This window comes from Candoia aspera, chromosome 1, assembly GCF_035149785.1.
Source record: "Candoia aspera isolate rCanAsp1 chromosome 1, rCanAsp1.hap2, whole genome shotgun sequence".
Classification (NCBI taxonomy): Eukaryota; Metazoa; Chordata; class Lepidosauria; order Squamata; family Boidae; genus Candoia; species Candoia aspera.
In genome coordinates, this window is record NC_086153.1 from 277,394,958 (window position 1) to 277,408,561 (window position 13,604).

At 49.0% G+C, this 13,604-nt stretch overlaps 1 protein-coding gene across 2 annotated transcripts in view; it reads left to right on the top strand.

The window, feature by feature from the left end:
* RGS6 (regulator of G protein signaling 6) overlaps positions 1–13,604 on the top strand; it is a 269,892-nt gene that overhangs the window by 210,974 nt on the left and 45,314 nt on the right. The window lies entirely within an intron of this gene.

Here is a 13,604-nt window from a genome sequence, read left to right on the forward strand (position 1 = left end):
TCCAGAGAGGTTCCAAGGAATGGTCTGCTCACCAGTTCCTTGGTCTTTGCTGCGGTCATCAGCTCTGCTTTTATAGAGACGTCTTCAGTTCGCCATATCTCCCCCAGAAGTCCCCAACCACTAAGAGATTTCTGTAGAATTCACAAGATGCAGTGTTTCTGATTTTTCACAATTCCAATCATCGATTTTCTCCTTTACGTATTAGCTTTCAGTAGGAAAAAGTACTTTCTCCTGATAAACTGGTCACCACATTAAAATTAGAGTTTGTTCACTTGAATGGTCCCTTTGATGGCCATTGCCAACAAAAATGTTGGCTGGTGCCAGCATCTTCCAAGGTATCAGGAAATACAGCCAAAATAATTTAGAAGGCTAACATCTGATAGTGCCTTTTCAGCAAATAATTTGCTGAAGTAGTGTTGATTGCCCTAATAAAGAAAGTACAATTGACATCTGTAACAAACATCTAAAATTGGAATCCCATCTAAGATTCTCTTTAAGCCTCATTGAAATGCATGCAGCTTGTGCATGTAGATCTAATCTGTATTGTGACCATAGGAAGAAGCAGTGGGATTTTGTATACTCACTAGCTGTATGCACACAACATGTTAACCAGGTCAGTTACGAACCCAGTGGCTGCATTTACACAACTTGCTAAGCTTGCTTAACTTTAGCTGTCATTAGATTTTGGGAGGCTTGGTATGCTATATGAACTGAAGATATTTCATGAGTTTATAGTTTGGGGCATAAACCAGAAAATTGGTCATTTCAGTAACCACATTAATTTGTATAAACACAGACTCTGAATCGAATTCCAATTCACAGACTTGACACAGGCCATTTCTCTATTGATTTCCCTACGGGACCTTCTTTACTGTTGTCAGCATTATGCCATAAGAGACTGACAACTCGGCTCTCTAATTGAGCCAGGGAAGGTATTCTGAAGGTATCTGTATAGGCAGAATATACCCTGTGGCGTTCTCCAAACATTTGGAGGTTAGTACAGGAAGCTTAGTACATCTGACCATAAGTCCATTTAGCCCAATATTGCCAACGCTGACTGGCAGCAGCTCAGCAAGAGCCTTACCTGGAGATGTTGGCAACTGAACTGGAATCGTTTGCAGCATGCCATCTGTATATGGCGTATTTGGGACTGCTTAAACTCTGCCCCCTTAAGTTCTTTCTATAGCTCTCTCTCTCTCTCATCTTGCTCTTTTACTTATCCCCTTAGTTTAATTTTTGCTTTTACCAACAGCAATAAGAGGACTGCTTTTTTTAGGTCTCCATATCTGTGTGGTGAGAGTGTGGATAAACCCTTCTGAATAAAGAAACTGAGGACTGAAGTAACAAAATTAGTTTTCCTCCCTTCTGGTGCAGAATGGACCCAGTTTATGTCTCCAACATCTGTATCCAATGTGCATACACTAGAGTAGTGTTTCTCAAAGTGTGGTACAAGGACCCCTGAGAGACCCCCAAGACCCTCTCAGGGGTCTGCAAAATCAAAATTATTTGCCAGCCTAAGTTGAAAAATAATACAATATTCAAATCCTGTCAAACAATCATGAGAAGCAATAGCAGCAGCGAATGCGTCAATTTAAATTTTTGATACAGTAAATGTCAATCAATATAACCCATACAAACAAAAGCTCTTTTGGTGTTCTCCATAATTTTTAAAAGTGGGAAGGGGTCCTGAGAGAAAATTTTAAAAAAACACTGCACTAGAGCAAATAAAAACAGATGGGAAGCTGCACAATGTGTTTTTTATGCATGGTAAAGTTTGGTGTAGTGGTTAAAGAGTTAGACTAGGAGCAGAGAGACCTGAGTTCTAGTCCTTCATTAGGCATGAAAGCCAGGTGAGTGACTTCAGGCCAGTCCTTTCTCTCAGACTCAAGGAAGAAGGTACTGGCACCCTACTTCTGAAAATGGTAACTAGAAAACTGCTTGGATTTGTCTGTGCAATTACCAAGAACCTGAGTCAACATGACAGAATCTAGCCATGAAAAGACAATGCAAGAGGTGGGACAGATGTGCAGGAGCTATAATTTGATTTGATTAAAATGATAAAAGCTCAGGTGCACTGTCTGAAAAAAGATCCAGGCACCCGCTCCCACAGAGGTAGGAAGTTACCCAAGTTACAGGTCAGTGGAAGTAGTACAAGCTAAGTTTATCAGAGCTCTGCTCCATACCCCAAAGACATATCTAATGTGATCTTGAGGCTTGAAATTGGCCAAAAGAGGCTCAAGTTAAAGCCTTGGCTATTAATGATTACTAGGGCGAGGATTTCTATGACCTAAAAATGTTAGAAATATGCAAGCATTTATGACCTTAAAACCATTTAAATATGACCAATTAAACCAAAAATATAACTTTTAAAGCAAAAAATATGACTTTACAATTTTTCTGATATTAGCACCCAATTCTTAAAAATCTGTGCTTACACACACACACAAAAATTAAAAGGTTTATTCTTCACTTCCAGTGCAGAAGTGCTAGTATTGAAGGAATCAGATGAACATTTTGAGAGTAAAATGGTCATGCCTGGATTAGTTTTCATTAACAGCAGAATTACATTGGATGACCACATGCATCTTGAGGTTATCAAACTCAAAACTCCTTCTGTTGTCCACCACTATGTTCTTGTATCTGGAGAAACTCCATTCGACATCACAAGAGGCTATAGGAACAAATTTGAAAAAAGCAAACTCATCTGGAGAAAATTCTGGCTCGAAGTCTTCAAATTTTGCTTCGAGTCCATTTAGAACGTTACTTATTTTGCAAAGTGTTGAATAACCCAGGTTAGATTGCAGCACTCTTTGCAGTTTATCACTAATTTTTTCAACTACGTTCCCCTTTGCTTGCTTTAAATCACTCTCAGTTTGTTTTACAATCCTCAGTGCATCACTAAGTTCTATTCCTACAGTTTCAAGGCAGGTGATTGCTCTTGATAATCCACTGAAATTAGATCCTATATATGCTAAGTTTCCAGCCAAGGTTTCAAAAAAAGGAATCTTGCACAATCTTGATGGAGGAAGATTCACAACAGCCAAATTCTTTAACTATCCACTGCAAGGAAGCATAATTTGTGAAATAATACATAGCCACATCCAGTCAAGTCCCCCAATGTATTACGACAGGCTGGGGAGGGAGAGCCAAAGTAGGAGCAATTTCTTTGAACTTTTGTACTGAAGTGGAGCTTTAAAGAACATTTTTTTTCCCATTCAAAATTATCTTATCTACATCAGGATAGTTGCTTTGAATCTCTTCGGCCACTCTGTGTAAACCGTGTGCAAGGCATGTGATATGGATCATTTTTGGATAAAGAAGTTTAAGTCCCTTGGCTGCTTTAGTCATGTATGGAGCAGCATCTGTCACAAAGAGAAGGGTATTTCCCCTTTTTACACCATCTAGCAAGAGTAGTTTCATAGAATCGCCAAAGAGCATAGCAATAGCGGAATTGTTTACTTTTTGTAGAGTTTCACATGTTAGAAGAAATACTTCACCAGGCTTGTCACATTTCAGAGTGCCAATAACAACACTGGCTACATATCCTCCGTTTACATCACTTGTTTCATCTATTGAAGCCCATATCTTCTTGTTGTCAACAGCAGATCTTATCTTTGCTAACACATCTTCATAGCAGGCAGAGATGTAATTTTTCCTTACAGCTGCTTCATTTGGAATCGGGTGACTGGTGTACTTCTCCAAAAAATGCCTGAGGCTACCACTACCTAATTTCCTTAAGGGAATATCTGAAGTAACCATCATTGTACAGAGATCCTTACAAAATTCTGACTGGGTATTTGATGAACCTGCAGTAGAAGAAGAAGCTCTCTTGAAAAGGAGACATTGCCTGTTCTCAGTGAGGGTAAATCTTGCTAAACATATTATCAGAATGAAAGAGGTCTTCTTCCTAAATCTATCTCAGCATGGTTTAATCACCCCAGATGGAAACCAGCTAATTATATCAATTCATTAATCTCATCACGGTTAAAGTTCTTTTTTAGGGCTAGATTCAACAGCCTTCTCTCAGCATTTCTGTATGGGAAGTCTTACAGAGACAAGGCACTAGAGATCGAAGGGAGGGGAAGACAGGTTGGCTATGTGAATGCCAGTTACATATGAGGCAGATTACCAGTACCTTATCAATTAACAATTCCAGTGTGTTAAAAACCCATTGTGTTTATTGAGACCTTCTAAGATGGCCTGAAATCTTTTGGTGTAAATGAGTCCAGCAACCTCTTGCTCAATGGTGGAGTTATAGTTTCTGTTTTCCAAAATAGTCACTTTGAGGTTGGCTGTAGAGTGTCCTGGGATGCTGAACTACCCTGATACAATTTTGTCCTTGTTTTGTGTTCTAATGTCATTTTTTTGTCCATTAATTCTTTTGTACAACATTTGTCCTACATAGAACCCAGAGGGGGGACTTTGCTGGCAGATAATGGCATATATCACATTAGAGAAACAGCGTGTGATGGCACCGCTAATCTTGTGTGTGTACTTGTTGGGGCCTGTGATGGTGCTGTTGGTGTAGATGTGGGGATAAAGACATCTGCTTTTATTGCAGGGCCTGGTTCCCATTGTCCTGTTCTTTCTTGTTGCTTGTGAGAATCTCCTTTAATTTGGGTGGTTGTCTGTATGCAAGTATGAGCTGTAGGTGACAACCAGTAGTGTTCTGTTGTTCTATTTCTGTGGTCTGTCTTTTAATAGGTCATCCATGGGAACTGATCTGGCTCTATTGATTTGTCTATTGATCTTGCTGGGTGGGTAGTTATGCATTGTGATCTGTAGGTTTCCTTATAATGTGGTCTTTATGTAACCATTGTATAGTTTTATGGTGACATCAAGGAAGTAGACTTATTCTGTGGATAGTCTAGGCTGAGGTTGATGTTGGGGTGGAAGTTGCTGAAGTTTTGGTAATATTTTATGAGAGATTCATTTCTATGGGTCCAGATGATAAAAATATCATCAATGAATCTTAAGTACTGGGGCAGGGTCAGGAGTAAGAGTTAAGAAAGTATTGTTTTAGGTCAGTCATGAAGCTGTTGGCATATACTTGAAAATGAAACATTTTAATTAAACATTTAATTAATTATACCAACTGTCCCTTACCTCTTCCCAAAATGGAAGTTGCAGAAGAGTTGGAGAATTTTCAAGAGGCTCTTTAATTTTGTTCTTTAACCCTCCCCTCCATTCCTTCTCAAAAGGACAAAAATATTGGGCCACCTATTCTAGGAGTGCTCTGGAGAAATTCAGGCATAAAAGCAACCATATACAACCCATATATTGCTAACCCAGCACTGGTGGATCAGGGAATCCTGGCATCAGTCTGTACACCTCAGCAGCACTTGGAGAATTAAAAGATATATTTTACTGAGTCAAAGGCAGATGGATGAGCAGCAGCAGCATTAGTTAACAAAGTCCAAAGCTTGCTGAGACAATAAAGCAGTAAGCTCAAGAGTGGAGCAGTTATGGAAGTACAGTTTCACGGCCTAAAGATGGCCTCATCAAAATTCTGCAGCCAAGAGGACCAAGTGAGCAGTAGGCTGCTGGTTTTTGAACTTTCAGAATCCCATGGGAAAGATAAGCTATTTCAGTATTTTGCCTACAGCGACAAAATGCTCAAGGTCAATCCTGAGGGGAATCTTCACCATCTGTCTCTAGAATTCTATCCTCTTTTGTATACCACAAAAATCTGTAGGATGCCACAATTATTAAAATTTTGTTTCTCTTTTCTTAATCTACGAATAATTTGACCACCTTGAAGCCAAATAGAAGGGCATTTGGGAATTAACAAAAGGGAAAACTTTAAGGCCTAGTAATGAAAAAAGAGGCTCACTTAAATGGAAGACCAAAATATAAGGGGAGGACTGGCAATTTTATTATTTATTTATTTATTAATCAAATTTATATAGCTGCCCATCTCACAAAAGTGACTCTGGGTGGCATACAACAATCTAATAAAACAATAAATATATAAACAATCATTACCTAAAACCATATATAAAAACGTTAAAAAGTATAAAAGCAAAACTAAAACAGAAAAGAATAGGCGAAGGGATGCTAATAATGAAGCCACCTCACTTTTATTTCTTTTATACTTTTATTTCTTTAGGCAATTTTCCTTAACTTAAAACACGTTGTTGCTTCTCTCGTTCTTTATTCTAATTGCTAACTATTTTCTGAAAACATCAAAATGTTATAAACATAACAGACACAGATAGGCAGAGTTAAAAGAAGGATTTAGGTTTTCATTACCACTAAATTCTTTCTACTCACCCAATCATATCTAAATCCTGTCTGCCCTTTTCCTATATATTCTCAGCCTTTTCGTTCTCTTCTGGTCCCATAATTTCAGTTCTTGAACCTTTCATTCCACTGCAGTACACACGTCATCACACCCTTGCCCAAAAATTTTGGTGTAGACCTAACTGGTACTCTGTCATGCGCTGCCTGCCTCTGAATAATGCTCAGACACTGGTTCGATGGATCAGGCTCCGGTTTATTCACAGCGCAGTTACAGCGTCGGAAGAAAAAAGCTGAGAGTGACAGGAGCGCGCCGGTGCGGGGTTTAAATACCCCGCGCCGGTCAGCGCCCCCTCACTCGCGGTCACGTCACCCTCCTTTGTCCAATACGTTGCCCTGCCGGTGGGTGAGGGGTTGTGAGGCCCCGCTGGCGTTCCGGGATCGCCCATCATCGGGTTTTCTATTCATCCGGTGATTGCTGTCAGCTGGGCGATCTCCGTTGTATTGGCGCTGATGGCTTGGGTGTGCTCCGTGATCCGTTTAGTTATTGTTATTAGTTATTGTTGGCCGTTAGTCGTTGTGAGTTGATGGCTACTTATCTTGAGCCCCTTCTCCTGTTTCCTTGCTATTGTCATGTGTGCCATTGCGCTGATGACTTCAGCTCAACGGCACTCATGACATACTGCCCCCTGTCCGAATAGTGCTCCCCCCCGGTTTTCTGGCTTTTTTTTTTTTTTTTCCGGTGGAGCTGTCAAACGGCACTTTTTTTTTTTTTTTTTTTCGAAATTCCCGCCGGAGTAGTTGTCGCCCCTCCCTTTGCTCCTCCCTCTACCACGTGCCTTCCCAGGGTGTGTCCATAGTGCGCATGCCCGGGTCACGTCCTGGCGTGCGCATGCTCCAGCCACACCCTGTTTGTTTGGCTCAGTTCGGCGAGGAGAGAGGCGTGGCTGGTCGGGTGCTTATCAGCTCCAGGTAGGGCCCTTCTTTTTTTTTTTTTATTTAAAGTGCGTCGCCTTTGTTATAGCTCCTGGGCGTTGCCCCCAGGTTGCCCTGTTGACTTGCTTGCCACTCCCCCGCGGCCAGGGGGCGGGGGGAGGGTGCTGGCGAACGCTTGTCACCGCCTCGTGGGCCCGGGGCGGGGGGAGTGAGTCCCGGGGGGGGGAGGTCCACCCAAGTCGCGGGCTTGGGGGGGCCCTTTCCCTTGGGGCACGGGAGGCGGGGGGGGCCTGCGGGGGGGGGTTTTGCAGGGGACGGCTTGCTGACCTTGGTTGTGGCTTGTCGGGGTATGCCCGGTGAAATGCTCTGGTCAGGTCAGGCGCGTTAACGTTGTGTGCCGCCACCCATTCCGGGTGGGGGAAGTGTTTCCACCTGACCAGATAGTGTAGAGTTCCTCGTTGCTTGCGGGAGTCGAGTATGTCCCTTATCTCGAAGTGGTGTTGCCCGTCGATCATCACCGGTGAGGGCTGTGGCGTGCTTGGGTGCCATCGAGAGGTGGTTGCCGGTTTCAGGAGGCTGGTGTGGAACACCGGGTGGAGTCTCCGTAGGTTGTGTGGCAGGTCCAAGCGTATTGCTACCGGGTTCACTATTTGGGTGACTCGGAACGGCCCGATGTACTTAGGCCCCAGTTTTTTCGAGGGCTGGGGTGACTTTAGGAACTTGGTGGATAGGTAGGCCATATCCCCCGCTTGGAACGTCGGTTGTTGGCGCCGGTGCTTGTCGGCCTGCTCTTTGTAGGCTGCCTGTGCATCCTTCAGCGCCGCCGTGATTACTGGCCATGATTCCGCGATCTTCCGTCCCCAGTCGCTAGCGTCCACCTGGGGTTCCGGGGGTTGAGGTAGCTCCGGTATGGGGACGAAGTTGCGCCCCGAGACTACTTCGAACGGAGTTTTCCCCGTGCTCGTGTGGACAGCGTTGTTGTATGCGACTTCGGCGAACGGGAGCAGTTCGGCCCAGTCGTCTTGGTGATAGTTAGTATATGAGCATATGAATTGCTCTAAGGTGGCATTAAGAACCTCTGTGGCTCCGTCCGTCTGGGGGTGCCAGGCCGTAGATAGGGCCTGTTGGGTCCCCGTCAGCTTTAGGAAGGCCCGCCAGAATTTGGAGGTGAACTGTGTGCCCCTGTCGGTCACCACACGTGCGGGACATCCGTGTAGCCTGTACACGTGGATGAGGAAGAGTTTGGCTAGCTGTTGTGCGGATGGGACCGACGTGCAGGGGATGAAGTGGGCCTGCTTTGAGAAGTAGTCCTTCACCACCCAAATGGCCGTTTTCTTCTGGCTGGGTGGGAGGTCCACTATAAAATCCATAGAGATTTCCTCCCATGGGCGGGAGGGTTCTGCCACCCGTTATAATAGCCCCGCGGGTTTGCCTGGTGCCCGTTTGGCCCTAGCGCACGTTGGGCAGGACGCTACGTATGCTTTTACGTCTCGCCTGAGCGCGGGCCACCAGAATTGACGCCGTGTTAGGTGTAGGGTCTTGAGGAACCCAAAGTGTCCCGCTTGTTTGGCGTCGTGTGACCTATGCAAGATCACCTGGCGTTGCGAGTCCGGGACATAGATTCTGCCTTCCCCCCATGCCAGGTCCTGTGCCATCGTTACCTTGTCGGGGTTTGCCAGGAACCAGGGGTCGGTTTTGAGGCCGGCGGCGAGGTCCGTGCGCATTCCCCCTGGTAGTTGCGGTTGGCTTCTTCTGGTCGCAGGTTGTCCCGCCGTCGGCTGCGCCGTAGAGTCGAGCTGCCTCCGAGCGCCGCTTCGGGTGGTCACGGCCATCCCCAGTTGCGAGGCGGATAGGACTGTCCCAATGGTGTCTGGGGCGGGCTCTTCGTCTTGGGGCAGTCGGGAGAGGGCGTCGGCCAGGAAGTTCTTTTTGCCCGGCATGAACTTCAGCTGGAAATTAAAGTGGCTGAAGAATTGGGCCCATCGGACCTGTTTTGGGCTAAGGCGTCTGGGCGTTCGTAGGGCCTCGAGGTTCCGGTGGTCGGTCCAGACCTCGAATGGTTGGGTGGCTCCCTCGAGTAGGTGTCGCCATGTCTCTAGCGCCGATTTTACCGCGAAGGCTTCTTTCTCCCAGACGTGCCATCGCCTTTCTGTCTCGGAGAACTTCCTTGACAGGTAGGCGCATGGTTTCAGGAGTCCCGTGGGGTCCTTTTGGAGCAGGATGGCCCCCAGGGAGAAGTCTGAGGCGTCGGCTTGGACCACGAACGGCCGTTCTGGGTCCGGGTGCACGAGGATTGGCTCCGTGGTGAACAGCGCTTTCAGCTTGTTGAATGCGGTCTGGCATGCGGGAGTCCAATTCAACACTGTGCCCGGGTTCTTGGCGCGTCGGGTGTCCCCCACCCCTTTGGTTTTGAGGAGGTCCGTTAGGGGGAGGGCTATCTCTGCGAACCCCCGGGCGAATGACCTGTAAAAATTCGCGAATCCGAGGAAGCTCTGGAGTTGGCGTCTGTTGCGGGGGCGCTCCCAGTTTAGCACCGCCTCGACTTTTGCGGGGTCCATTTCTATGCCGTCCCCGGAGATTCGGTACCCCAGGTAGTCTAGGCGCGCTTTGTGAAACTCGCACTTTGTAGGCTTGGCATAGAGCTGCGCCCCTCTGAGCTTGTCGAGGACTTGCCTGACTAGGGTCACATGTTCCTCGTGCGTTTTTGTGTAAATAAGGACGTCGTCGATGTAGACCAGGACCCCTTTGAACAGATGTTCATGCAGTACCTCATTGATGAGCTGCATGAACACCCCAGGGGCCCCCGCGAGTCCGAAGGGCAGCACTTTGTACTGGAAGGCGCCTAGGGGGCAGTTGAACGCAGTCTTCCATTCGTCCCCCTCCCTGATTCGGATGCGATAGTACGCCTCGCGAAGGTCCAATTTGGAAAAGACTTTGCCCGTGGACAGGTGGGCGAGCATGTCCTTCACCAGGGGTAAGGGGTATTTGTTGGACAGGGAAGCCGCGTTTAGGCCCCGGTAGTCGGTGCAGAGCCGTAGGGTGCCGTCTTTCTTCTCCCGGAATAAGACGGGGGCTCCGACCGGTGAGCAAGCTGGCTCTATGAATCCCCTGTCTAGGTTTTTATCGATGAACTCCCGGAGGGTTGCCATCTCCTTCGGGGTCATCGAGTAGATCTTTGGTGTAGGTAAGGGGACGTCGGGCAGTAGGTCGATCTGGCAATCCGTCTTGCGGTGGGGGGGTAGTTGGTCAGCTTCCGCCTCTCCGAAGACCTCGGAGAAGTCGGCGTATTGTTCCGGTAGGTCTGCTGTGGTAGCGGCGTTGTCCTGTGTAGTCGCCTCCGCTCGTCCTACAGTGGGGTTGGTTCTGCCCGCTGGAACTGGTGCCCGATACTCGCCGTCGCCGAATGTGAAGGTGCGGGTCTCCCAGTTGATGCGCGGGTTGTTTGTCACGAGCCATGGCATCCCCAGGACTGCAATGGGCCGTCCGATGTGAGTGACAACGAACGATGTGCGTTCGGTGTGAGTGCCCATTTGCAGGGTGACTGGCTTGGTTTGCAGCGTGGCTGGTTTCCCTCCCGCTGTAGAGCCGTCCAGCTGGTGGAATGCCAACGGCGTGGGGAGGGGGAAGCAGCGGAGGTCGAGTTTGGCGACTAGGTCGGGGTGGATGAGGTTTTTTGAGCACCCCGAGTCCACTAGTGCCGCGGCCATGGTGGCTCCGTTGCCGGCAGAGAGTTTGATTGCCGCCAATATTACGGGGCTTTCGTCGTTCCGTTGAGGTGGTCCGCGCTGCTGTCCCACCGCCTGCCTCGCAACGCGTTTCAGGGCAGGCGGGGAGCTTTTCCCACCGGCTGGTCGGAGTCTACGTTATCCTCTTCCCCCCAGTAGGCGTCCCAGCCTTCCTCTGGTGTCGCTGTGGCCACGGTCATTCGGCGGTGAGGGGGCGGCCCCAGGTTGGGTGGTTTGGGGCTAATTTTCGGGGTGGGTTTAGGCGCACTGGTCGGCGGTCGGTTGGCGAAGCAATCCACCGTCTTGTGCCCTAGTTTGCCACACTTCCCGCAGGGTTCCCGATTGAATTTCTTTTTTGGGTATATGGGGCCGGCCATCCCCACGTGTGGTGCGGGTACCTTTTTGCCGGCATAGTTTGTGTCTTCCGTGGTTGTCATGAGGAAGGTGCGGTGCGCGTGTTCGGCTTTCCCCGCGAGGTGGATCCACCCGTGTAGCGTTTCTGGGTCATCGCGGTAGAGGGCCCATTGGAGAACGTCGCGATTGAGCCCCCTTTTGAACATTTCCAGCAGGGTGGTCTCGGACCAGTCGCTGACCTTCCCCGCGAGTGCTTTGAACTCCAGGGCGTAGTCTGGGACCGTGCGTGTGCCCTGTTTAAGTCTTTGGAGTGCGCTTTTCGCCCTTACTTTGGCTAGGGGGTCTTCGAAGTAGTTTTTCATCTCATTGATGAAGGCAGGGAAGGTGGCGAGGGCGGGGGAGCTGGACTCGTACAGTTGGACGTACCAGTCCGCCGCCCTGTCTTGTAGTTTGATCGCCACGGCGGCGATCTTGTCAGCTTCGGAGTTGTAGGAGTGTCCGTGCCTCCCCATGAACTCCCTGGCGTTCGTTACGAAGAACGAGAGTTTCGTGGGGTTCCCATCGAAGAAGATGGGGAAGTCCTTTGGGGCCCGGGCGTTTTGCGCGGCCCTGCCTCTCGCTTCCCGGCCTGTGGTGTCGTCCGCCTGGGCCGTCTGCTGACCCTCCGCTGGCCCGTGGGGGTTCGGTGCTTCGCTCGGGGTGTGGGCCTGTGCGGGGACGTCGTTGGGTGGCGCGGGGGGCATAAGCGACTGGAGCATGGTCCGGAGTTCCGTCAGTTGGGCCCACATGGCCGCGGGTTCAGCTCGTGCCTCCTCGTCCACGGCCCGCGCCGCCGCTGGGGCCGGTTCCGTCGGTGCGTCGGCGGGGGTGGGTTGCCGGTGGGGTTCATCCTCCCTCTGCCGCTGGTCCGCTTCCTCCGCCGTCTGCTGGGTGTCTCCATCGTCCTCCTCCGTGTTGACCGCCGTTGGGCTGTCGCTCCACACCCGTTGCTGGGGTGCGATGTGGGGCGCGGGGTCCTCCGCTGGTTTCGGAAGGCATGTTGCTCCCTCCCGCGGTCGGGTTGCCTCCGTCGCCATCTCCCCTTGGGGTTGGAGCTGAGGCTCGGGTCGGGTGGGGTGGGCGTCCATGGCTCCGGGAGTCCGCGGTGCCTCTGGCCTTGGTCGGTCCTCCTCTGTCTCTTGCCGTGCGGCTCGCCCTCCTTGCCCGCGTCGCTCCGGCTTCATCTTGCTGGTCTTCTCGCCGTCTATTCCTCCCGCGGCTCGTTGTCGTCCGGTGGGGCTCGGCGAGGCTGAGTTTATGACTCTCAGCTTTATGTCATGCGCTGCCTGCCTCTGAATAATGCTCAGACACTGGTTCGATGGATCAGGCTCTGGTTTATTCACAGCGCAGTTACAGCGTCGGAAGAAAAAAGCTGAGAGTGACAGGAGCGCGCCGGTGCGGGGTTTAAATACCCCGCGCCAGTCAGCGCCCCCTCACTCGCGGTCACGTCACCCCCCTTTGTCCAATACGTTGCCCTGCCGGTGGGTGAGGGGTTGTGAGGCCCCGCTGGCGTTCCGGGATCGCCCATCATCGGGTTTTCTATTCATCCGGTGATTGCTGTCAGCTGGGCGATCTCCGTTGTATTGGCGCTGATGGCTTGGGTGTGCTCCGTGATCCGTTTTGTTATTGTTTGTTGGCCGTTAGTCGTTGTGAGTTGATGGCTACTTATCTTGAGCCCCTTCTCCTGTTTCCTTGCTATTGTCATGTGTGCCATTGCGCTGATGACTTCAGCTCAACGGCACTCATGACATACTCTCTCTTTCTCAACAGTAGCTATTAGAAGAAAGGGGGAGACGATCTTGTTGGGAGGCTCAGGGGAGACTTTAGATCAAGCAGACCACCACCCTTTTGGAGCTTCTTAATATCCCTCTGAATAGTGCTTTTAAAAGGGGAGATAAATGGAGGCGTGTTCCTATGGCCATGTCTAGAAGGAATGGTCTATCTGAGCACTGGGAATTTGGGATTTCACCAACAACACATTTAAACATACCTGATGATCCTAAGCTATTCTTTATGCGACCCTTTATGGATTTATGGATCCTTTTCTCTTTCTTTAATATTTCTCCAAAGAAATGTACCAGAGGGTGGGATTAGTTTGTCTTCATAGTTTCTAGGCTGAGGCAGAAGTAGATGCAAGGAAGTTTCAGAAATTATTAATTTGCTGGAAGTGTAGAATGATGGAAGGGACATTTATGCATAAGATATGGATTGTTGTCTCATTTTAGGTACGATCCATAAGGTTGTTAATATGGTTTGGGGAAAAGTAATACAGTTTGAGAATGTGAATGGGATTTTGAATTAAATTCCAGG